This window comes from Emydura macquarii, unplaced genomic scaffold (genome assembly GCF_026122565.2).
Source record: "Emydura macquarii macquarii isolate MOO-44397 ecotype Brisbane River unplaced genomic scaffold, CSIRO-AGI_Emac_v2 contig_1027, whole genome shotgun sequence".
NCBI lineage: Eukaryota > Metazoa > Chordata > Testudines > Chelidae > Emydura > Emydura macquarii.
The window spans coordinates 11,289,597-11,313,669 of record NW_027131164.1 but is presented as its reverse complement, the minus strand read 5'-3'; the positions used below and the strand labels follow the sequence as shown (position 1 = coordinate 11,313,669).

The following is a 24,073-nucleotide window of genomic DNA, read 5'->3' as shown; positions in this document are numbered from 1 at the left end:
CTAAACAGCAGCTGCTAAAGTTAGCCATTTTAAAATCAGCAGGTCCAGATAATTTGCATCCAAGAGTTTTTAAAAGATCTGGCTGAGGAGCTCACTGGACCATTAATGTTAATTTTTAATAAGTCTTGGAACACTGGTGACATTATTAAAGACTGGAAGAAAGCTAATGTCATGCCAATTTTTAAAGAAGATAAACATGGTGACCCAGGTAATTATACACATCAGTCTGACATCAATCCTAGGCAAAATAACGGAACGGCTGTTATTGGACTCAAAAAGAATTAAAGGAGGGTAATATAATTAATGCCAGTCTACATGGGTTTATGGAAACTAGATCCTATCAAACTAACTTGATATCTTTTTTGATGAGATTACAAGTCGTTGAGACAGGTAATAGTGTTGATGTAATATATTTCAAATTCTGTAAGGCATTTGACTTGGTACCACATCACATTTTGATTAAAAAACTAGAACAATATAAAATTAACATGGCACACATTAAATGGATTAAAAGATGGCTAACTGATAGGTCTCAAAATGTAATTGTATATTTGGATCATCATGAAGTTAGGTATTTCTAGTGGGGCTCTGCAGGGAACGGTTCTTGGCCCTATGTTATTTAACATTTTTATTAATGACCCGGAAGAAATCATAAAATCATCACTTACAGTTTGCAGATGACACAAATTGAGGGAGTGGTAAATAATGAAGAAGAGTGATCCGGATCGCTTAGTAAGTTGAGTGAAAGCAAACAATATGTGTTTTGATACGGCTAAATGTAAATGTATACATCTAGGAACAAAGAATTCAGGCCACACTTACAGGATGGGGGACTCTATCCTTGGAAGCAGTGACTCTTTAAAAGATTTGGGGTTGTGGTGGATAATCAGCTCAACATTGGATGCATATACAGGGGAATCTCAAATTGAAATAGAGAAGTGATTTTACCTCTGTATGTGGCACTCATGTGACTCCTGCTGGAATACTGTGTGCACTTCTGGGTGCCCACAATTCAAGAAGGATGTTGATAAACTGCAGAGGGTTCAGAGAAGAGCCATGAGAATGATTACAAGATTAGAAGACATCCCTTATAGTGAAAGACTCAAGGAGCTCAATCTATTAAGCTTAACAAAGAGACAGTTAAGGGGTATCTTGATCACAAACTTTAAGTACCTACTTGGGGGACAAATATTTAATAACGGACTCTTCAGTCTAGCAGAGAAAGGTATAACACAATCCAATGGCTGGAAGTTGAAACTAGATAAATTCAGACTGGAAATAAGGTGGACATGTTGATACTGGACGCTTAGTGATCAGAGTGGATACCAGTGAGACACTGTACACCCGATTTGCAGATCAATAAGGTTTAATGTGCAAGGTTTTTTATAGATATACTAGCTGAAAACAAAGCTTAAAATTAACTCCAATATATCATACTCACTAAGCCTGGAGAGCTAAGCAGTCACTCAGAAGGCTGTATACAGGAACAGCTTTCTTCAGGGGCCCCGCCAGGGAGTCAGTGGATCCTGTGGTCTGACCGGCAGCACCTCCCGCGGAGTCAGGTGTTGATGGTGCGCACCTCTTTGTCTAAGTGGTAACTTCTTATACCCTTCCATAAACAACTTTCACCTAATTACCTCTCTACTCATTATCATATATGCTAATTTCCTACATTGGGTTTTCACCCTTGACTACATTCCATTCTCACCATGGTAACTGGAGTTGTCAAAACAACATCTGGTGATAGGAGGGGTGGGGTAAAAATATGCCCCTTGACAGTGAAAAAGTGTACCCCCCGACGTTCAAAGATAACTTGTTGTTCCCATCACCATTATCTATGTGCAGCTGCAAGCATACATGTTGTGTATTTTGTCTTACTATGTGTTGTGGTATGCAGAAACGGAGACATCTGCAAGGTTACTCAGTTAGTCTATTCATCTCTGCCAACTGAAAGATGTCATGCTGCAGAGGTCAGAATAGCCCTGCAGCTATGCTAAGCCTGTAGGACAGAGGTCAGGCAACTCAAATTGCACTGGGCCTCGAACAGTACATTTTTAGGAGTGAGGGTAATTGACTATTGGAACAAATGACCAAGGCTTGTGGTTGAGTTTCCATCACTGGCAATATTTAAACCAATATGGGATTTTTAAAAAAAGATCTGCTGTAGGAATTCTTTTGGGGAAGTTCTATAGTCTGTGCTATACAGGAGGTCAGACTAGATGATCACAGTGATTCTTCCTGGCCTTGGAATCTATGAAACAGGTGGCCTGGTAACTGAGAGCACAGCTTGATCTAATGCTCCCAGTTCTGCTCCCAGGTCTACCTCTCATTCAGTGGAACGGGATTTGCATCCTTGTAGTGGGTGGCAGGATGAGGGAAACCAGGACAAATTCTGCTTTGTTACATCTCTAGTACGCGGCTGAATTTATTTATTTTCTCATTTTCTGAATTTTCTCATGTCATTAATCAATTTATCCTGACAACAGCCTAAGTGGTAGGAAGTATTATTGCCATTTCACAGGTTGGGAACCGAAAGACAGAGAGACAAGCCTAAGGTCATAGAGGAATTCTGAGGAGAAGCTGCAAACAGAACCCTGATTTCTTGTGTCCCATTTTGCTGCCTTAAGCAGAAGATCATCCTTCCTTATCTGAAACCAAGAGAATGTCCATGGATTTACTCTGGTGTAACTGAAGACAGAATCTGGCACATCATATCTTCTTTAAAATTATTCTTACTTCTTCCTATTTAGTATTCTCAGCCTCTTGAATATGAAAGCTAGGTGGTAGGTTTTTAATAAATATCTTGACAAAGAGGAGAGTCAACAAGATGCCACTTGGTAGATGCTAAATTTCCCCACTAGTTTGGGTGCTGAATAATAATAATAATAATAAAACATTTGCTTTAGTTTTAGAGTTGCTTTTGAAATGTAAGCTGGATGGGACATTAGCCAAGCATTTTCTATGTTTGATTAAATCTTTGGTCCCAATTATCAAATAATACTCAACCACAGTATTAAGCTACATGGTTTTCATATCTTATTTGCATGGACTTGTAAAAGGAGTGTCATCTAGTACTGAACTGTGCCCTTAAACTATTGTCAGGGATCCCAGACTGCCACGTGATTGAGACATCTGCATACACAGAATGTTTTCAGGACTGTGCCTGTTTCATCTTTTTCATAGGATTTGAATTGGGAGGCAGTGGAACTATTGTATGATTACCTCACTTTATTGCAACATACTGTTGGCTTCTACGAATGAATTGTTACGTTTGCCAGTAGCAATTCCTGCTACAGGGGTTCTGAAATGTGTTTACTTCATGGCATGTCTAACTCATTAAGAACAATTGTTTTTACATTATCGCTGGTCAAAAGAGCTAACCTATTCATAAGTATAGACCTTTTCTTATTTTAAAATTAGTTTTACTCAACTGAACAGTGTTTTAAAGCTATTTAGGCTCCAGGCTAATCCAGTAGGTCCAGGGCAGAGAAAGAAGACTGTAGGGGTAGATAAATATGCATGACTCAGAATCCAGCCCTTGTATACATGTTCCTGGGGTTCTGGGTCAAGCAGCTCCTCTAGACTGGACTACATGTGTAGGTGTCAATCTGCCACCCAAACCTTCTTAGCTTTTGCAGAACTCAATTCATTTGCACGAGCCTCTGCAGCCTAGCCCTATGGAGGCACAGCTGCATCCCCCACCTGATCCAGCATGTAAACCTTCTGGAGGGTGGGGAAATAGAGCAGGGGGAGCTACGAAACAAGAGGAAAAGTGAGTAACATCAAGAGAGCGTTAACAAAAACCCAGAAAGAAAAGGCTTGAGGAGGAAAAGAGAACTATAGCAAAGGGAAGGGAAAGAAAATCAAGAGAGATGGCAGAAACTTTGTCCCAGACAAGGCACTACAGGGACACAGAGCATGGCCTCCCTCACACAGACAGACAGGGCTCCCCTGGACAAGGGCTGGACTCCCACACTCATAGAATGCATTAGTATTCCTTTTTATTTCAAAAGCATCATCAGCCAAACCAAGAATGGGATTTACGGCCTCGTCTTCTGCTGACTAGAATATGCTTTATATTTCCTAGCTCTTTGTATTGGATGCTCGGCTGGGTCTTTTAACCTTTAAATGATGTTTGAAAAAATCCTCTCCTTTCTATCATCTTGTATAATGTTTTCACGACATCAGCTTTAATTAGGTAAAATGACTGTTGCCAAAGTATCAAGATACTGTCATGAACTCAAATAAGCACAGCCAATATGGAAACACAGCAGAGTAAACTCAGCATCTGCACACAGTAAACTCTCATGTTTCAATGTTTAATTTACCCAGAGACTATTCTTCTGTTCACCCTCTCTTTCTACATTGCTTCTGAGGAAGGGAAGATGGCTTTATAATTAAGGCTCAGGGACTGGTTGTTAAGAGATCTGCTTCTGACACTGACTTCCTGTGTAGCCTTGGGTAAACCATTTAATTTCTCTGTGCTTCCGTTTCTTCGACTGGAAAATGAGGTTAATAATACTTAATGATCTCATGTGGGTGTTTTGAGGTTCAGTACCTTGATGTTTGAACATCATATTGCAATCCTTAAATAGAAGGTTCCTCTTTAGGTGCAAGATATTATTATACACACCAAAGAGCTATTTGCCAAACTACCACTTTCTTATCACTCAGATTCCTCCTAAAACTTACTTTCCATGTGCAGCAGGTTTCACTCAGACGCCAGCAAGCTTAGTGGGCAGGCCAGGGCTTAACAGTTTTTCCACCCCTAAAGTACTGGGAAGGGCTAGCCTGACAGTTAGCAGGCCCAGCAGTCAAACTGCAGTCCATCATTCCGTACATGGATGAAGAGGGAGAGGGGAAGGTAGAGAGACCCTACTGTTCCACCAGGTCCCCGCCTAGGGCCCCAGGGGGAGAGGCATGGAGTGTCCCAGTTGCCTCTTCCCTGGTCCACCTGACCAACCTTCCTTGGGCCACTTCCTACTCCCTCCACTCTCTCTTAGGTTTGGGGCATTGTTGCAGCCTCCATCACCCTCCCCCAGTAGGGAGTTCCCAATCAGTCTCAGTAGCTCAGTTGGTCAAATAAATATTCCCCAGCTCTCTCCCCAGTGTTAAGTTAGTCTCACTCAGCAAGGAGTGGGGGAGAGAAAAGTGTCATGCCCCTACCCTCTTGGTTGGGGTCATACTCACAAGCCAAATCCTTCTTCTTTGGTTCACTGTCTCCAGAAGATGCAAATGGGCTACCTCCCTTCCAACAGCTTCTCCTTCACACTCCCTGCCGCTTGCCTGTCAAAGTCCTCTTCTGAGCAGATTCTCCATTTGTAGCGTATTCTGCAGGTGCTGAGAGGTGGGGCCCTCTTGGCCCAGTACTGCTCCTTCACTCCCTTAGTCTTTGTGAGGGGTCTGTACATGTCGTCACACCTTGTCACCCACAGACCGTGTTATCCCAATATCTTTATCTATATAGATCTATAGGGTGTGTGTAATACACATACATATTTAATGGAATCTTTAAGAATGGCACCTATCAGAACTGGGTAAACTTATTACTGTGATTACTGTGAACTTATTACTTGTTCTTCTGTTTCTGATTCCCCTGTTGGTGTTTGTTCTTACTTGTTTAGGCATGCCTAAATTAGGTTTGTTAGGACAGGAATCCTTTTGGGTGTTCTATAACTAAAAAATGTTAATTCAAAAGTACAGTAGAATCTCAGTTACAAACACCAGAGTTACGAACTGACCAGTCAACCACACACCTCATTTGGAACCAGAAGTACACGATCAGGCAGCCACAGAGGGGAAAAAAGAAAAGCAAATACAGTACTGTGCTGTGTTAAACATAAGCTACTAAAAATAAAGGGAAAGCAGAATTTTTCTTCTTCATATAGTGTTTCAAAGCTGTATTAAGTCAATGTATCAACTTTTTAAAGCGCAACCATTATGTTTTCAGAACATTTCAGGGTTACAAACAACCTCCATTCCTGAGGTGTTTGTAACTCTGAGGTTCTCCTGTAACATTAATTTTTTGTAAGCATTCATGCCTAAGAAGCTTGGGAATTTGAATGTGTGCAGAACACATAAAGACTGCAAACATGGCCATATTTGAATTTGATTTAATATTGATGGAAAATCTTTTAAAGGATTTGCTCAGCTTTAGTTAACACCATATTTATGGATCCTATATGATTAATGTCTTTCTTTCCAGTCCATTTTCCCTTCTTTTATTAATGGAGTCCCTCATTTCTATTAATCTCTTTCAAAGTGGGAGGCTTTTAAATATTTTTACTACATATTAATTCATTTTGTTATGTTTTACTGCCATGGTGTGCTTTATACACGGATTCATTATTTCCTACACTATTATGAAAATATTACCTATGCAGAAGGAGGCCAAGATACGGCTGCTGTCTGCCACCCTAACTAAGGTTGTGATTCTGCAAACACTGACGTATCTGCTTAACTTTACGCACTGTGAGCGGTGCCATCATAGTTTTGCCACTGCCATCAATGGGGCCAGGATTTCACTCACAGTCCACAAAATTAAATGGGTACAGCAATCCTTGCAGGACAAGGGGCTAAGTTTATTGAACCACAGACATTTTTATGAGGATGAGAACCCGGAAGGACTAAATGTGAGTTCCTTCCTGGTATGTGATTTTTTAAAAAGTATTAACACGTGTGCCTACCTACAGAGACAATGAACAGTGGAGTATGACAGGTAGAAAACTATGAACAGTGGGATAAGCAGCAGTCCAACACACCAGCTGAATAACATTTTTGCATTTGATATTTAGTACATGTAGGGCTAACTGTGATGGATGGATGCTTAGATGATGGTGGGGGTGAGCCAGGGTGCCAGAAACCTTTCCCACCCTCTTGTACTTCTGTGCTGGGGCTAGACCCAGTCCTAGGGATCAATTCTCTGCTGCGCCTCCTGGAGGCACAGAATGGAAGGTGCAATCCTGGGTGCTGAGGGGCAGAGCGAGATGGCTTTATGTCACCTTTGCACCTTCTGGTTTCTGGGCTGCTCCAAGGGGGCTGAAACACCTATGGCAGCCCTATGCTGTGTCTGCTTTGAGGAAATTCTTTCTTGGCCCCTTAGAGTACATTAGTGGCCCCTATATTTCACCAGAGCAGTGAACATGGGCTGGGCTGGGGGAATGAATCTGTCCCCTATTGTCCTCAAACAGGGTGGAAAAGTAAGTTATGTGGGTTCACAACCCAGCCTCTATCCTTTGCAGTGGTCAAGAGTAGAGAGTCTGATCAAGCCCAGGCTTTGTCAGATTTCGCAGAGAACAGTGGTCCCAGGCACTCTGGCTTGGGTGGCGCGGTGCTCCTGCAAAGTGGTGCAAAAATGGACTTCTAGAACTAGGGAAAAAAGCAGACATTTTTGAGACTTGTTTTCAATATAGCTAAAAGGTTATAATGGACCTAATGGCAATATACACCGCGTGAAAGGAGCAGGAGGAGATGCAGAGAAACTCCAGAGAGAGAGTTCATTGATGCATGGATGTGCCAACCCATTTTAATGGCTAAATTTTACTTCTCACCATTTCTTTTTATTTATTTGCTTTTAGATTCCACTGATGAGGGATCCTGGTTGGATCCGAAACGTCTGGACTCGTAACTTGAATGTGAGTGTGATCTCAGTTGTTATCGATATTTATTTTAACTGTAGTACCTACAGTTACTGGGCTGGTTCTGGGCCTTGTACGGGGAGACAGGGCTACATTCAGCTCCTGCCCCAGCTTCCATTATTCCAACACTGCATATCCCAGCCTAATAGTCTGCATCTGTTACCAACACCTCCCTGCCAGTTGGTGAGGCTGTGCAGAAACAGGTCACCCTCATTTGGTTGTCACTAGCAGGTAAGGGGAAAGTGGCAGCAGCAAGGAAACTTTGAAGAACTTGCCTAGGGAGATGAGAATAGACTCACACAAGAGAACCATTGAACCAGGATGATGTGGGGGGAGAGAGAATTCCACTTCGCAGGCATGGTTAGGGTTGTCATTGCATTGCCATTACAAGGAGAGACGCAGTAAAAGAGGAAGATCAAGGCAACCACTGAAGAATTCTGTCAATGTCTTTAGAATATATTTCTCAAGAAAAAATAAACTGTTGCTGGGAAATACTCTCACTGTGCTGGAGGGGAAGGAAGTTTAGAAGTAGACCTGTCTGAAATCTGATGGGGGAAGTTCATGATCCAGACCTACTGGGAAACAACTCTGCTCTCGGTGATTGTGGCTGACTCATCTTTGTCTCATGATGCAGCCTGGCAGACTTTTTGTTTAGATAGGACAGACTGGGGTCAGGATTTCAATGGGGCAATGCCAATTTACACCAGTGCAGAATATAGCCCTATATGTTTAATCTGGAATTGACAATGCAATGAAGATGTTTTGGACACATGGGTGACTGGAATGAAGATGAACCACAGCTGGAATGGGTTAGATTTGGACCTTCATCTCAGTGGATGAGCTGTGTAAAGAAAGTGATGACCTGGGAATCCAAAACTCCTGCAGAATAACAGTCAGGGAAAGAGCTCGGCTACTAGAGAGAAGCTCAGATGATACTGGTGCTGCTAGAAATCAGGTTACTGGTAACTAAGGAAGGTCTGAACCAGTGCTTCAGATCTAACCTCTTCACCTCAAAAGGAAGTTTCTGAAGAAGTTTGGATTTGCATCCAGATGAGATTCTGAACTTTCCAACACAATCTCACCTGCATTTGTGATATGCACCCATATTTGTTTGTATTATAAGTGTGAAGAATTTATTCCTGCAATTATGTTCACTGAAATACTGTACTCCAAATGCAGTTATTTCTCTCAAACTGGGAGATGGTATCTAGTGGGGTTCCGCAGGGGTCAGTCCTGGGTTTGGTACTATTCAATATTTTCCATAATGACTTGGAAAATGGAGTGGAGAGCATAACATTTGCAGATGATACCAAGCTGGGAGGCGTTGCAAGCTCTTTGCAGGACAGCATTAGGATTAAAAATAACCTGGACAAATTGGAAAATTGGTTAGTATTCAACAAGATGAAATTCAAATAGCAAAGTGCTTCACTTTGGAAGGAAAAATCAAATGCACAACAAAAAATCGGGAATAACTGGCTATGTGATAGTATTGTGGAAAAGGATCTGGGGGCTATAGTAGATCACAAATTGAAGATGAGTTAACAATATGATGCTTTTACAATATGAGGCTAATATCATTCTGGAGTGCATTAACAGAATGTCGTATATAAGACGTGGGTGGTAATTGTCCTCATCTACTTGACACTGGTGAGGCCTCATCTGTTGTACTGTGTCCAATTCTGGGTGCCATCCTTTAGGAAAGATGTGGACAAATTGGAGAGAGTCTAGAGGAGAGCAACAAAAATGATAAAAGATTTAAAAAACCTGACCTATAAGGAAACATTAAAAAAACCTGGACATGTTTAGTCTTAAGAAAAGAAGACTTTGGGAGGTGTCACTCGATAATAGTCTTCAAATATGTGAAGGGCTATTATAAATAAGGACTGTGATCAATTTTTCTCCATGTCCACTGAAGGTAGGACAGGAAGTAGTTGGCTTAATCTGCAGCAGGGGAGACTTTGTTAGATATTAGGAAATCTTCCTAACCGTAAGGGTAGTTAAGCTCTGGAATAGGCTTTCAAGGGAAGTTGTAGAATCTCTGTCATTGGAGGTTTTTAAGAACAGGTTGGACAAACACCTGTCAGGGATAGTCTATGTTTACTTGGTCCTGCCACAGAACAGGAGGCTGGACTTGATGACTTCTTGAGATCCCTTCTAGCCCTACATTTCTATGATTCTGTACTATTACAATACATTTTGAATGTATGGTTTGTCTGAGTTAGATTTTGATTGCCTGTTTCTTTGATATCATTGCAGGTGCATTTAGCTAGACCCCACCCTTTATCCTGTATACTACTGGAATGTTGCATATAGAAAAAAGAAGGGGCAAAATAATCTTGTAAGAATAGCTGCCTTCAAAAACGTTACATTAAAACAAAATCACAGGAGATTAGGAATCCGACTCTCTCTAGAAATGAAACAGAGACCTCAAAACATTTGACACACAAATCACGTTAACGTTAAAGTGAAGCTGCTTCTGGAATGAGAGGTCATCTGCTTAACAGCATACAATGGCTTGGAACAGGAAGGGAGGAACACAATATCCAATTGAATCTACAAAGGGAGTTGAGGTAAACAGAATTAAATGAGTCAAACTATAATTTAGTCAAAGCCCTTTGCAGTTACTTGAATACCTGATTCATAGGATATTAGGGTTGGAAGGGACCTCTGGAGGTTATCTAGTCCAGCCCCCAAATTCTATCCAAACTGGAGAATACAGAAATAAAAACACTGAGAAGGAGCTGGGCTCTCACCTACGGTTATAGAGGAGTGGCATCTGCTATCACCATGATGACTACCTTGGAAGCTTTGTTTGGTTATGTCCATAATGCAAAATGAGAGAGGTGTTCATAGTGTGTAGCTCAGAAGCAGACGTGTATGCTGCCATGGCTCTGACCTACCTGTGGATATGGTTTTGTTTGTTTATTCTATTAAATGTGTTTCCTGTCTATGTTTTCTGAGCAGGCCTTTGTGCTCTCTGGAGCTAGACACTTCTGCATCTGGTTTTTGGTTTTCTTTTGTTTTACCTATGTGGTGGTATATACAGAAACACATGCATGTTTTAAGTAGCCTGTAAAAATATTTAAAATAATGGATGAGGATCCTCCGCTGATGTAAATCAGCAGAACTCCACTGATGTCAATGGAGCTATGTTGATTTGCATGAGCTAAGAATCTGGCCCAAACATTTTTCGATTGTTAGCTTTTCAGGGTAGAGACTGGCTTTATTTGTATGTGATGCACAGTGTTGACCATGCAGGCTCTGCTAAGCAAGTTATATTAAAACAAGATTATCTTTCGTCTTTAATTAAAATCTAAATTTGCTTAAGGGCAAAGAGCTTGTTCCTAGCTGGTAGATTTACCTGTGAACTAAGGGAAGGGCAGCAGAAATGGAAACAAGTCTCTGGTTAGTTTCCAATTAGTCCATAGTATAAGTGTGTCATGTAAAATATACTTGTCAGGATCAAAGAGAAAGAGCCGAAGTCATCCCTGGCATAATTCCACTGAAGTAAATGATTCCAATGTACTTTCTCAGAAAAATTCTTGCACATAAGAATAAACAAACTGAGCCAATCCCAATGGCATCAGTGGCGTTATATCAGGGTTGTTTTTTTTCTCTAATTGTGTTATTTCCTGCATGCGATTACTTCCTCGTTAAGAATGCTGACATATATATGTTCTTTATTTTTGTGTCTACATGCAATACTTGCAATTACTTTTTACTTGTGCACTGAAATAAATATACCCAGAGCTGATTATGCCTGACTCTTGTGTCAGTGCACGGTATGGGGAAGGGTGCAAAGAGCTTTTTTTTCATTGCACAGACTGTGCAATGGCAGGCAGAATTGCAGTTCTTGCACTTTAGGGACTGCTCTGTCCCAAAATTCCTAGGGATTCCTACAGGCTAAAATGGGGGAGAAAATGGGGACATGTTCCCCCTAGACCAGCCCTCTCTAGTTCTCTCCGTGGAGCAGAATGACTCCACAATGCCCCAGGATTGGTCTTCTCCAAAATGTTATGATGATGAAGGGATGTAAAGAGCAATGGACTGCCACTCATAGGATTTCTAAATTAATACATTGAGGTGATTAGGAACCTGAGTTCTCTTCCACTCTCTTTTCTCATCATAACCAGGGGACAAGGTCTCTGGGCTGGGACACTTTTCATTCTTCCTCCCTCTCCACTCAGGATGTGTCCTTAGGTGTTAAGGCCTCTCTTCTTCCCCCTCACCTGAGGAGATGGGGTTCTCCAAGAGAGGTTTCTTTTCTCCCATTCTGACTTTGGAAATCATAGGCAGAAGTCTAGGAAGGTGTGGGCTTATGAGCTAGTTGGGTGGATGGGAAATTATTTGTTGTGAGACAGAAAAGATCAAGAGGCCCTCTTGGCAGGAGGGGATATATCCCTAAAAGTTTCCAGATGAGGGAGCAGATTTGCTATCTATGCAAATGAACTAGAGGAGATGGGAGCTTGCTGCGGAGTGGAGGAGGAGGTGAACATGTTGGAGGTGAAGGGGATTTTGTGTGGATGAAGAGCTGCAGGGCATAGTGGGGTAACTGGCAAATGCTTATCCAGATCAAAGTCACAGAGGTTCCTCAATCACTCTGTGTGTGTGTATCTCTTTAGTGTGCTGATGCTGGTTTACCATGGGCTATTACTGAGTTGTTTGTAATATTGATCTTAGAGTTCTGGGTGCATTTATGTCTTTGTCTGTGATGAGTGTGCTTGGCTCTTTGCCTTCAAGGCATAGTCAGAAAGTGAATGCTGGGGCTTGTATGTTTTTAATCTTATTCTCACTACATTCCTAGGAGATGGGTAAGTATTACAAAGATGAGGTATTGTATCAGTAGTATGATCACAAATAGAGCTGGATGGGAATTTTCCATCAGAATTATTTTTTGATGGAAAACGCAGGTTCTGCAAAATTGAAATTTTCCATGCAAAAAATTATATGTTGCAGATTTTTTATTTTCCCCTGGGAAAACTGATATAGAATATTTCGTTTTTAGTCTGTTTGACCTAAATTGAAATATTTCAGTTTGCTGAGCTGATCCAAAACATTTCACTTAGAATCATTTCAATATTAAAATGCATTTCTCTATGGTGGCACATTACCTCATGGGAGTTGTTTGAATATATGATGGCCCATTCTTTCCTGTGGCCCAAGCTTCCTGGCCAGATTACATTTCTGATGATGCAACACAGTCTCCCCCAGACTGAGAGGCATAGTGCATCAAACATTTCACCATTTCCCAATTGAAATTTTTTCTGAATGTTTTATTCTGTGAAAAAAACTTGATATTTCAACTTTCTCTCATTTCAAATGTGGAAATATTGGAATTTCCGGTGTGATGAAAATTCTGATTTTTTTTTGCTCAGTTCTAGTCACCTGTGAGCAAGAGAACTAGGAAAGGGTAAAATTCTCTATAGTCCTACAAGCCGTGGTTCCAGAGTCAACAGTTGGATTTCCAAAATCAAAACATGACAATGGTGTTTTTGCAATAACAAAACCAAGTCTGGCTTGCCCCACCTCTGCTTTTTAGACTAGATAGAGACAATGTCCTAGTACTGCAATTTATCCAATCACCTTTTCTCCAGTTGCTGAGCTACATGGATGTATTCAGGGAACTTTGTGCTGTAGATATAACCTGAAGTCACCAGTGTCTATTAGAAACTAAGCAACTCTCCAATCTAAAGCTGGAGATGGAACATGTCTGGTCAAGAACAAATTAGAAAAGGTCTCTTTAGTTGTGTTCTTATGTTAGTTGATTCCCAGAATTGGTGAACTGCTGTTTACTACATTTATTGTTCTAGGACTATGTTTTGGATGACCTAATTCTGTGTCTGAACTATATGTAGGCTTGTTTCTAGGATTTCAGTATAATTCTGATAATTATCTTATTGAGAAATTATAGGTTTTCTAACACATATGAACTCTGGAACAGTAAGATAAAACTAGCTTTGATCTCAAGTAGGACCAAAAAGAGATGACCAGATGTTTAGGCCTAGGATATTTTTTTCATGCCAATCCATTTTCACACAATGGATAAAGAGCTTGTAGAACTCACTGCCACAAGATTTCACTGAGGCAGGTCACAGAGGAATCTTGATTTTACGGATGCCAGTCTTACAAACAACCAATTATACAAACCATTTTTCCCAATTAGAAAAAAAAAATCACATAATAAAAGTGATATTGATAAAGAACAAGTCAACCTACACATTCTGATACCTTCAATGACTGGAAATCGCTTTGCAGTGGTTTGAAGAACAAGCGATGAAGTGCACCATCCAGTAATTTATGCACCGGGTCTATTGTAATTTTGAGATATTCAGCATTATGAAATTTTTTATTTTTATGAACTCCTCAAACCCCAGTTAATTTGTAAAATGGTTTGTATCCCCAAACTCCCTAATAATGCAAGGTTTCTTGTACCAACGTCTGAAATATCTGGTACTGACCACTGTCAGATCTTGTCTTCACTTACCTCCGGGATTCGGCGGCAGTCGACGGGAGTTATGCAAGCTACGCAAAAAACTTGCATAACTCCTGTCGACTTCCAGGCTCCTCTTCTGTGTGCCGTCTTCACTGCACTGCGCCGACGGGAACTGCGTTTCCGTCGATGCAGCGCTATGCCACTTGCGAAGGTGGTCTTAGTAGGTCGATTTCTGGATCGACTGAGCGGGTCTGCACTGACCACTCAGTCGATCCAGAGCGATCGATCTGATGGCGGTGACTTTGCCACCGTCAGTGTAGCCGTAGCCTCAAAGACAAGATACTGAACTAGATCATCTTTTAATCTATGCCCAGCTGCAAAAGCCAGTTCTGACAGCTCTGTAACACCTCCTTATCATCCCTGGGCTTAGGGGTTGAGAAGATTTGAGGTAGGAGGGGTTGTGGCCCAAGGAGACCTAAAACCTGGCTATTCTGTGCCTCTTCAAAACTCCACTGAAGCATTGCCCACATTCCTCCACTGAGGATTGCCCTAACCTACTCCAGTGGGAGCACTGACACCCACATCCACTGAATAGGGGAGTTGCAAGCTACCTAACCTTTGTCCCTTTGCTGCTGCAGGGATGAAGCGGACTCTTCTTTGGAGTTGAAATGTCTCGTGTTTAGCCTCCTGTCCAGAGGGGTGTGTGCGTGTTTCTTTTTAGTTTGAGCAAACTTTCTTCAGCTGTTTTTGAGTTAGGGAAAAGTGAAAAAATGCACAAATAACAGAGGGCCAGGCTGCCCCATTCTCTCAGTAAAAGCTGTAAAAGAGGGCTGAGAATGAGGAAAACGCCATGAAAGTCGCATCTCAGAATTCTTCCCTGAACTAGGTTTGTCCTCCCTCCTTCATCAGGTGTCTTCACAAACCTGGAGGATCCCCAGGAATCTTCAAGAGGTCCAGTGCTCCTGCTGCCCTTTCCCACCCCCCTAGATAGCAGAATGGTGAAAGCACCTGTGTCCTGTCTACACTATAGCTCCTACCACTGGTAGCACCCGTGCAATATACCTGACAAGCTCATTACGATGCTGCATAGATGTCTGTTGAAGAAACTGTGAAAGCCTGCTTCTCCCAGACACAGGCAAGCAATGGACCCAACTAAGTCACTCTCCCAGATACTACTGTACTTAGCATGTACATCTGTGTACTAGACTGTATTTAGAAGCTAAGAAATGCTAGTATTAGAGCGAAGAGCACAAAAGGCTGGACATCTTACCATGTAAATCTCAGGGAGGTCATTTTAAAGTCCCATGGGAGTTTTACTATTGACTTCAATTGGAGCACTGTTAGACCCTTAACAATACACAGACTATTACAGTAAAATAAAAGGTTTAATATACAAAAGATCTACACGTTATCTTAAATTGGCTACCGTTGTTGAACTCTTGCCTACCACTAAAAAGCATTGAAAAGGGGTATTGTTTTACATAATGATGAGTTAAAACAGTGAACAAATCATGCACAGGTGCCAGAAACTACTTGTCAGGTCAACTAAACAAAATATTAGAAACTGCTGGGTAGTTTAATTCAGTGTCAGCAGCAGTACTGCCCAGTGAAACTGTGGACACGACAGAGATAAAAGAAGCAATGTTCTCAAAGAGTCAGTTCCCACATATTACTTGCCTTCCTGGATTAAACACACTATTCAAGAGTCCAGAGAAGATATGGGAAGAGTAAAGCAAATACTATACTCCTTGAAGTATAATAGCTCTTTGTCTAACTCTGAAGGGCCCCAAAGAAAGGTTTGTACCATTTCCTTGTAGATTGTTTAATGAACAGCATTAATTGTGTTTTACTTTTGATTGCTATGCTGTGCTTTCAAAATGTAATATCTCCCAGGCATATGCTTCACTTCTCATGCGTGTGGTTAACACCTGTGACAGATCCTTCATTTACTTTGTTTGATAAGGACATCATTTGTGGAAGATGCCACGTTGATTCCTAAAAGAGGACTGACATGGCTTTGCCAGACATGTACCCAATGGATCTGATCTTGCATTCCTGGAAACCTCTGTAGATGTCAACAGATGTATTGTCTGAGCAGGTATGCCAGTGGACTCATGAGTTTAGGAATATTGAGCTATGGTGGAAAAGAATAATGCAATGCAATGCTTTGACTTTTATCAAGACTCAGAAAGCGTTTTTAACTTTTCATTTTCCATTTGGGTAAGTTGGGCATTATTATTTGCAGCTCTGGGACCCAATTCATCCCTGGTGCAACTCCACTGATGCAAGTGGAATTACACCAGTGTTGATTTATAGCCTTTCATCTCTAATTTAAATATTCCCTTTCATCATTTGTGGACCAAAGGGGTCAACATTTGACAATAGTTCTTTTATCTAGCAATCGAATATGCTGGAGCACAGTGTTTTTAAAGAAATTTCTCGGAGTGAAACCTCTTTCAGGATGCTAGGGATGAGATTCTAAATTGAGTTGCAGAGCTGGCTGGGGGTGGGAGGAAGGGGAGAAGAGAGATTCAAAATCTTTCCTCTGAGAACCTGTAGCTTCAAGTCATGGAACTTTCCAAGCAGGTAACTTCTCGAGGGACCCATTAGTTCCACAAAAATGATCTACAGAGAAGCTATTTTGCAAGTGCAAGGAAAGGAAGGAAAATACCTTATCATACAGTGCAAAACCACATCTGGTTAGCCTAGATTTTAAGGCCAGAAGGGACTACTGTGATCATCTAGTCTGACCTGCATAACAGAACGTCTTCAAAATAATTCCTGTTTGAACTACAGCATCTTGTTTTAGAAATACATTCAGTCTTGATTTAAAAATTGCTAGTGATGGAGAATCCACTACAATCCTTGGTACATTTTTCCAATGGCTAATTACCTGCACTGATAAAATGTATACCTTATTTCCAGTCTGAATGTGCCTAGCTTCGACTTTCAGCTATTGGATTTTGTTATACATTTCTCTGCTAGACTGAAAAGCCACTTATCAAATATTTGTTCTCCATATAGGCATTTTTAAACTGTGATCAACTCATCCCTTAACATTCTCTTTGTGAAGCTAAATAGATTTTGTTCCTTGAGTCTATCACTCCCATGACTCTTCTCCCAACCATCTCCAGGTTTTCAACATATTTCTTGAATTGTGGACACCAGAACTGGACATAATATTCCAGCAGCAGTAGCACCAGTGCCCCTCTCCTCGAGATTCCCCACTTGATACATCCATGGTTTGCAGTAGCCCTTTTGGCCACAATGTCACACTGGGAGCTCATGTTCAACTGATTATCCACCATGACTACCAAGTCTTTTTCAGAGTCCCTGCTTCCCAGGATAGTGTCACCCATCATCTATACATGGGCTACATTCTTTGTTCCTATACGTATGTCTTTACGTTTGGCTGTGCTAAAACACATATTGTTCTGAAATATGAGCCACAAGGAAACTGAAACGAGGTAAGTTTAGTATCACCATAGTGGAGCATTCTATTGTGTAACAATTATCTTGCTCTGGTCCTGTGGCCAACTCCAATTTTAACAGCGCCTGGGAAAGTAACTACAATCTTTAATTTGACCATTTGATAAAACGTTCTTCTCTTGTTCCCCTTTTGTCTTCCTCTCCCCACCTTTGACTCTGACTTACAATATTCCTGATGATGATATGGTCCCCCTAAGGATGATGTCACAATCACACTTCTCAACAATGAGTTGTTCATAGGACATAGGGAAGATATGGGGGACAAAAGAAGTGAGAGAAAGAAGGAAGAGAAGAAAGGGTGACAGAAGAGTCTTGTCTAATTTGTCTGTGATGAGGCACAGATTAAGGTTTGGATCCAAACTTCTGACATTTCCCGTAAATGAATATAGTTATTGCCAGGTAGAAATCTGTGACTGAGCGTTCTTAACCTTGCTTGTGATCTCAAAAATGATAACAGTTTTACTGTCAGAACAGGAGATGGGCCAACATCAGCATCATAGACTGCGTGTGATTCTTCTGTTTGGGGAGGCTTACACATGACGGCTGGAAACTCCCTAGAAGTTGGGGCGGGGGGCACAGGTGGCTGGACCATGGCCCTGTCCCTTGAGGTCCCTGCTCCACCTCTTCCACACAAGGTCCTGCCCTTCTCTGCCTCTTCCTGCCCCTGTCTGCCCTCTCCCTCAAGACCCCCCACACCTGCCGCTTGCTCCTCTTCACCTCTTCCCCTGAGGCCCACCTCCTGCTTGTTCTTCTCTGTCCATGGCAGAGAGAAGTGAGTGGCAGGCGGGCGGGGGGGGGGAGGATCTAGGGAGAAGAGGCAGAGCGAGGGTGGGGTCTTACAGTGGAGCATCGGTGGCTCCCACACTTCTAGGGAGTGTCGCTTCTGGAACTCCAGAGGCAGTGGGTTGGTGTTCCTCCAAAGGGAGGTGATCATGCCACATCCGTGGTATTTGCCCTCCTGCATGGCCAGCCTTTTTTGGGGAGGCTTAGCCTCCCCCAGCCTCTTATACATGCCACCCATGATCAGCATCTTTAATGTGAATCCCCTTTGAATGTTGGGGTGGCAGGATTCAGATTCAAATCCTGGGACACAAACCAATGTCACTGCCCACTCCTATTACCTTCAAAAAGAAATCGTGAGGAACAGCAGTGTTACAAAGCCAACTATGTGCTGATTTACATTCTGGCAATACCACTGCATTCAGTGGGATTGTCTGGAGTCTAAGGGCCAGATTCATATACCCTCACTCAACCCAGTAGCACAATTGCTAACTACTCATGTAATCTTATTGAAACAAGTTTACTTGTTCACTAAGGGACTACGCAACATGAGTAAGGGTATCAGAATTTGACCCTAAGTTTGCGGAGAATTTGTCCCATGGGAGTAGCCTGAAAAGTATAACAACAACTATGACAAAGGACTGTCTAAAAGAACAGAAAAAAAACAGGTTGAAGAACCGGGATGCTGTTCTGCTGTTAATGTAAATTTACAGGAGTAGGTAATAAACAAGAGTTTGAGAAAGTCTGGAAGGCTTCACTGTGTCCAGTGACATCCAGCAAGTAAGCTTTGGTGGTGAACTGTATGGACACTAGCATCACAACTCCTTTAGGATTAACAGAGGTGGGGAAGGGATTAGTGAAAAGAGACGGAAGTGCTGTTAGAAATTATTACTTTGATGTAGGGCCTAGAATTTGAAACCTTTAGTGGGAGGGGTTAGGAGAGAGAGCGGGCGAGTGCTTTCCCAACATAACTGAAAAACTGAGAAAAAACTGAAACGTTATTGAGTAGTTATTTGACGGTGAATTTTGCACATGCCTGGATTCTGAGCTGCACCTACAAAATTATAGCTTTGAAATCTGCCCCTAGAATACCAAAGGTAATGGGACTTTCCTCTTCCTCAAACCTAAAGTTGTTGTCTTGTCTTTACAAAATGTCCATATGTGCGCAATGTGCTACAGTGCTGCTAACCCTTCTCTTCAGTCTTCCCCAGCTCTGGTTTTCTCCTCTCTTCGCCTTCTGATCTTTTGACACACACCTTTGTGTACTCGCCTCATTGTCTCTGTATGACCTCTTATCCTCTATCTCCTTCTTACTCTCTGTGCTCTCTTCCTCATTGCTCTATTTCACTTGCATTTCTCCTTTGCACACTATTACAGGCAGCTCACCACAACAGACCTTAGAGAGGCCTGGTCTACACTTACCTGGAGATTTGGCGGCAGTTGACGGGAGTTACACAAGATACACAGAGTAACTTGCGTAACTCCCGTCGACTGCTGTACTTCCGTTCTGCGCGGTGTCTTTACTGCACTGCGCCGACGGGAATTGTGTTTCCATCGACACAGCACTACGCCACTTGAGGGGGTGGTTTTACTAGGTCGACTTCCTGATTGATTGAGTGGGTCTATACTGACCACTCAATTGATCCAGAAAGATCGATCTGGTGGTGGCGACTTTGCCGCCGTCAGTGTAGACATACCCTAAGTGTTTGGGGTTCTCCTTAAAGACTCATTTAAATGAGTTTAGTGTGGTTATCAACCCCCGATTTTGAAGATATAAGTAATTCAGCATGCAGGGCTCCTTCAGACATTCCCTCTGTTATATATTACAGTAGTGGGTTAATGAGGGTGAATCACTATTAGGCTAAATCCTTCTACTTTATAATCTGTTACAAATAAAGAAAGATGATAAATCATCAGGCAAGGTTGGTGGGAGGGGAACTGAGGACTGGGTTCTTTTCTCAAATTCTGCCAGTAGCCTGCTAAGTGACTTCGGGCAAGTAAATTCATCTCTCTGTGCCTCAGTTTTCTCTGTCTATAAAATGGGAATAATAATACTGACTGCCTTTGTAAAGTGCTTTGGAATCTATTGTTGTAAAGCTCTATATAAGCACTAGATATTATTACTATTCCTAACTTTCAAAACCATAGGATAAGTAAAAAGAACAATAGATATACAGGGAAACTGAAGAAAAATAACCTCTTGCTGACCCAGATTTGACACCTAACTGTATTTGTATATACTCAAATAACTTCTCAACTGCACCACAGTCCTCCCATAGTGTGTCTGCTCAGATAAAGTTGATCATTGGTATCCACTTTAAGGATGATTAGCTCAGCTGGTCTGCACTTTTAGAACCCATTCCCTCCTGGAGCTGTCCCAGGAAGATTTATGCATTTTAGGATTCCATATTTTTCCCTCTCGAACATCAATTATGTAGTCCATTGGTAGCCCAAGGCCATGGTGGTGGCCCATGTAGAGTTGGCTCATCATGTGATGCTGAATCTCTCATTTCCACTGTATTACAAACTGCATACCATAAAGTAATCTTTTCCCTGATACTATTTTTTCATGTAAGCAACAGAGATGTTATTTGTTCATGAATGGGAAAGAAAGTCTCTTGCATGATCATAAATGGAAGATCCAGGAGATCATCTCTCTATTGGAATACAGTCTACACTTTGTAAAAGTTTGAGAGCCTCATTCCTGGAGGCTTTCTAAGACTTCCGAGTTCTTCCAATCCAAAAGTTTTTCATCCCTTCAGGCCTGTTGAGTTAAGTTTGTAAATAACTCTCTGAAGTTATCTTGCTTTCTCTTCAATGATCTTGGAGCACTTTGTAAACATTAATGAATTAAGCCTCACCACACCTCTCTGAAGCAACTATTATTAATATCCCCATTCCACAGAGGGGAAAATGGAGACACAGAAGTGTAAGGGATTTGCTGAAAGTCAGAGAAGTCTGTGGTAGGTGCAGGACTAGAACCCAGATTGCTGACCCTTTCTCCTGTGCTTTAAGCACAAGACTCCTTCCCCCTCAAAAGATATATCTTTGGAACTTGCATTCTTGGTGTCCTTGGTGATGCTACAATGTGCGGAGTCTGTGTTTAGTACACAGAGAAGGCAACACACTTCTTCGGTTGATTGCCATTTCCTAGCTCCTCTTCTTCTCTCTTTCTACATATATATTTTCCTTTCCCCTGCTCTCATATATGCAAGAATCTCCTTCGAGACCCTTCACTCCCCCTCTGCCTAATCCTGACCGTTGGCTCTCCCGCTGCCTAGCAATTTGTGTTCCTGCCTGCCTCCCTCTGAGCACTGATCCATTCCTTGCATGATTTGCATCTTCGTATCACACAGCTATGAAGAGGCACTCACCAGAGGTGATGCAGGAGCACATCCATGGGTTGTGAGTAGTTCTCAAACTGAAGGAAATTGAGACTCACTGAAAAAAAGTGTTGGGTTGCCAACCTTGCATTTCAGTTTTTACTGACATGAAGATCTGAAGCTGATTTTTTTTTTACTGACATGGTAAACTTTTTACTGACATCACTAAAAATACCATAAACAATACAATAGTGTCCCAAAAGTGTGTACTCAGTCATGGTATTCTGTACACAGGAATTCAGAATCACACAATTGTTCTAGCCGCAGTTAATTGCTCAGTTGGGTTCTTTGGGCGTGTGCAGTAATAGAAAACAGGAAATTGATAAAGTCATGGTCCGTGTAGTTTTATGATACACGAAGTGATTCTGAATGACAACAATCAATGTCAAAATACAATGTTTTATTTCTACCCAATTTCATGGACATTTTTATGTATTGACGGGTTTACGGACAGTGTTAAAATTGTACATTTTTTTTTCTGACTGTCTGTAAATATACGGACGGTTGGCAACCCTGACAGCTGCCGGCGGCCTGCCCAGCTCCCTGTACCGCTGGCTGCTGCTGCTGCCGGCCGCCGCTCAGCAGTGGCAGACCGACTGGGGGGTGTGATGGGGTCATGACTTCACTGAGGGTTCCGGTCCCTTTCAGGCTCAATTTGCCAGCATGCCATTCTCAAGACAGGGCTGTTCATAGCTCAGCATGGGAAGCCCTGGTAGCGAATACCCAGTCAGGATTGACTAGCGTTGATTGTCTCAGAGGTTTGATGTTAGGGGAAGATGGCAGAGCACAACCGGCCACACAGCCCCATTCCCTGCATCTCCATAGCCTGCCCCCTTCATATCTGGGGAGGCTGGGCTCAGACACACTGTTGCAGGGTTGGAGCAAGGAGATGGCATGTCAGAGAGCCATCACTCCTCACTTCTGAGCTCCTGAGTAAGTATCGCAGAGGCCACAAAAACAGAGGGGGGCCTTTAACCCTTAATCTTCTGATTAATCTGTCTCTTTAGTACAGAAATGGTTCTTTGACTACACTCCCCTGGATCCCAGGGTGTGTTTGTGTTTGCAGAAAGAGAATGAGGCAAGGCAGCTTGTACGAGCAAACGTAGTTGCTGTCTTCTTACTAAAATCCCACAAGTTTGCATGATACCACCCTATTTTGATACCAATGGTATCTCAAGGCATAAATGGGGTGAAGCTGCTGAACCATGATGATTCTTCCTTACATGCACAGCATTGCAAATTTTCTACGCTTTAATACTGGCAGGGACCATTGGTGGCTTTTTTTCCCCACTCTCTGCCAGAGCACCGAGTCATGAATTAGTGTCCGGGTAAAAACAGTAAAAGCTACCGATTGCATCTGAGAAGTGAGCTGAAGCTCATGAAAGCTTATGCCTGCTGAAATTAAATGTGTTAGTCTTTAAAGTGCTATAGAACTCTTCTTGTTTTGGCTGTATACAGACTAACCCGGCTACCCCTCTGGAACTGTCTGGGTAACATTTTTCAAAAGCACCTAAGGGATGTAAGGCCCAAAATTTTAAAGGTCTTTAGATGTTGCTTTGCTCACTGTTCCAACGCCTAGGTGATTTAGGAGCCTAAGTTCAATTTTTTCAAAAGGTGGCCTGGGCACTTAGGAGCCAAAATCTCACTGACAGTCAGTGGGATGTAGACTCCAACATCAGGTAGGTGCGCTCATCACCACGGTATCTGAGCATGCACCGATGACACATGCCACTGGCTCAGTTCCCTGCCCAGTTCTCTGGGTCTCCTGCCATAACAGCTACGCTAGATGCATGTAGGTAGCTGAGATCACCCTGGGAAAGTCCCTGGCAATGGTTTCATTACCGCGTGCTGCTCAGGCGAACGGGAGACCGTGGACCGCCGGAGGTCTGCCCCCCACACAGACAGAGCTACCCCGGGGGACGCGGTCTGCCCTTGTGCAAGACACTGTTACTCTGTGGCTACAAGCTGAGGTCTGATCTCTGCCCCCGGTCGTTACACAACACCCGACCCCCCTCTCCCCGCCGCCCAGCTCCGCGCAGATCTGCCTGGCAGTCAAGACACGTCCCCGCAAAAAGCCTCCTGCCAACAACATTCCAATCCCCCCCGGCGCTCAGGCTGAGCGTCCCTCTCCCTCACAGCTGTGTTGGGCTGAGCCCTGGCGGCCTCCTGATTGGCCAGGGGGATCACCTCAGCTCTCCGCCTCCCAGCGCTGAGTCACAATGAAATCGGCGGAGGCGAGGGCCCCTCTAGGGGGTTCCGGACAGACGCTGCTGTGAGCCCCTCCTGCCAAGTGGCTCCCAGCTGCTTTCCAAAAAAAAAAAAAAGGGAAGCTCCTAGGTCGTTAGAAAGCT

The 24,073-nt window shown here is 42.6% G+C and overlaps 1 protein-coding gene across 1 annotated transcript in view; it reads left to right on the top strand.

Moving 5' to 3' along the window:
* Positions 1-7,616: 7,616 nt before the first annotated feature.
* Positions 7,617-24,073, top strand: part of LPIN1 (lipin 1) — a 70,368-nt gene continuing 53,911 nt past the window's right edge. The window contains exon 1 of the mRNA XM_067544755.1: positions 7,617-7,634. The gene's annotated coding sequence lies outside the window, so the exon portion shown is untranslated. The remainder of the gene's footprint in view (positions 7,635-24,073) is intronic.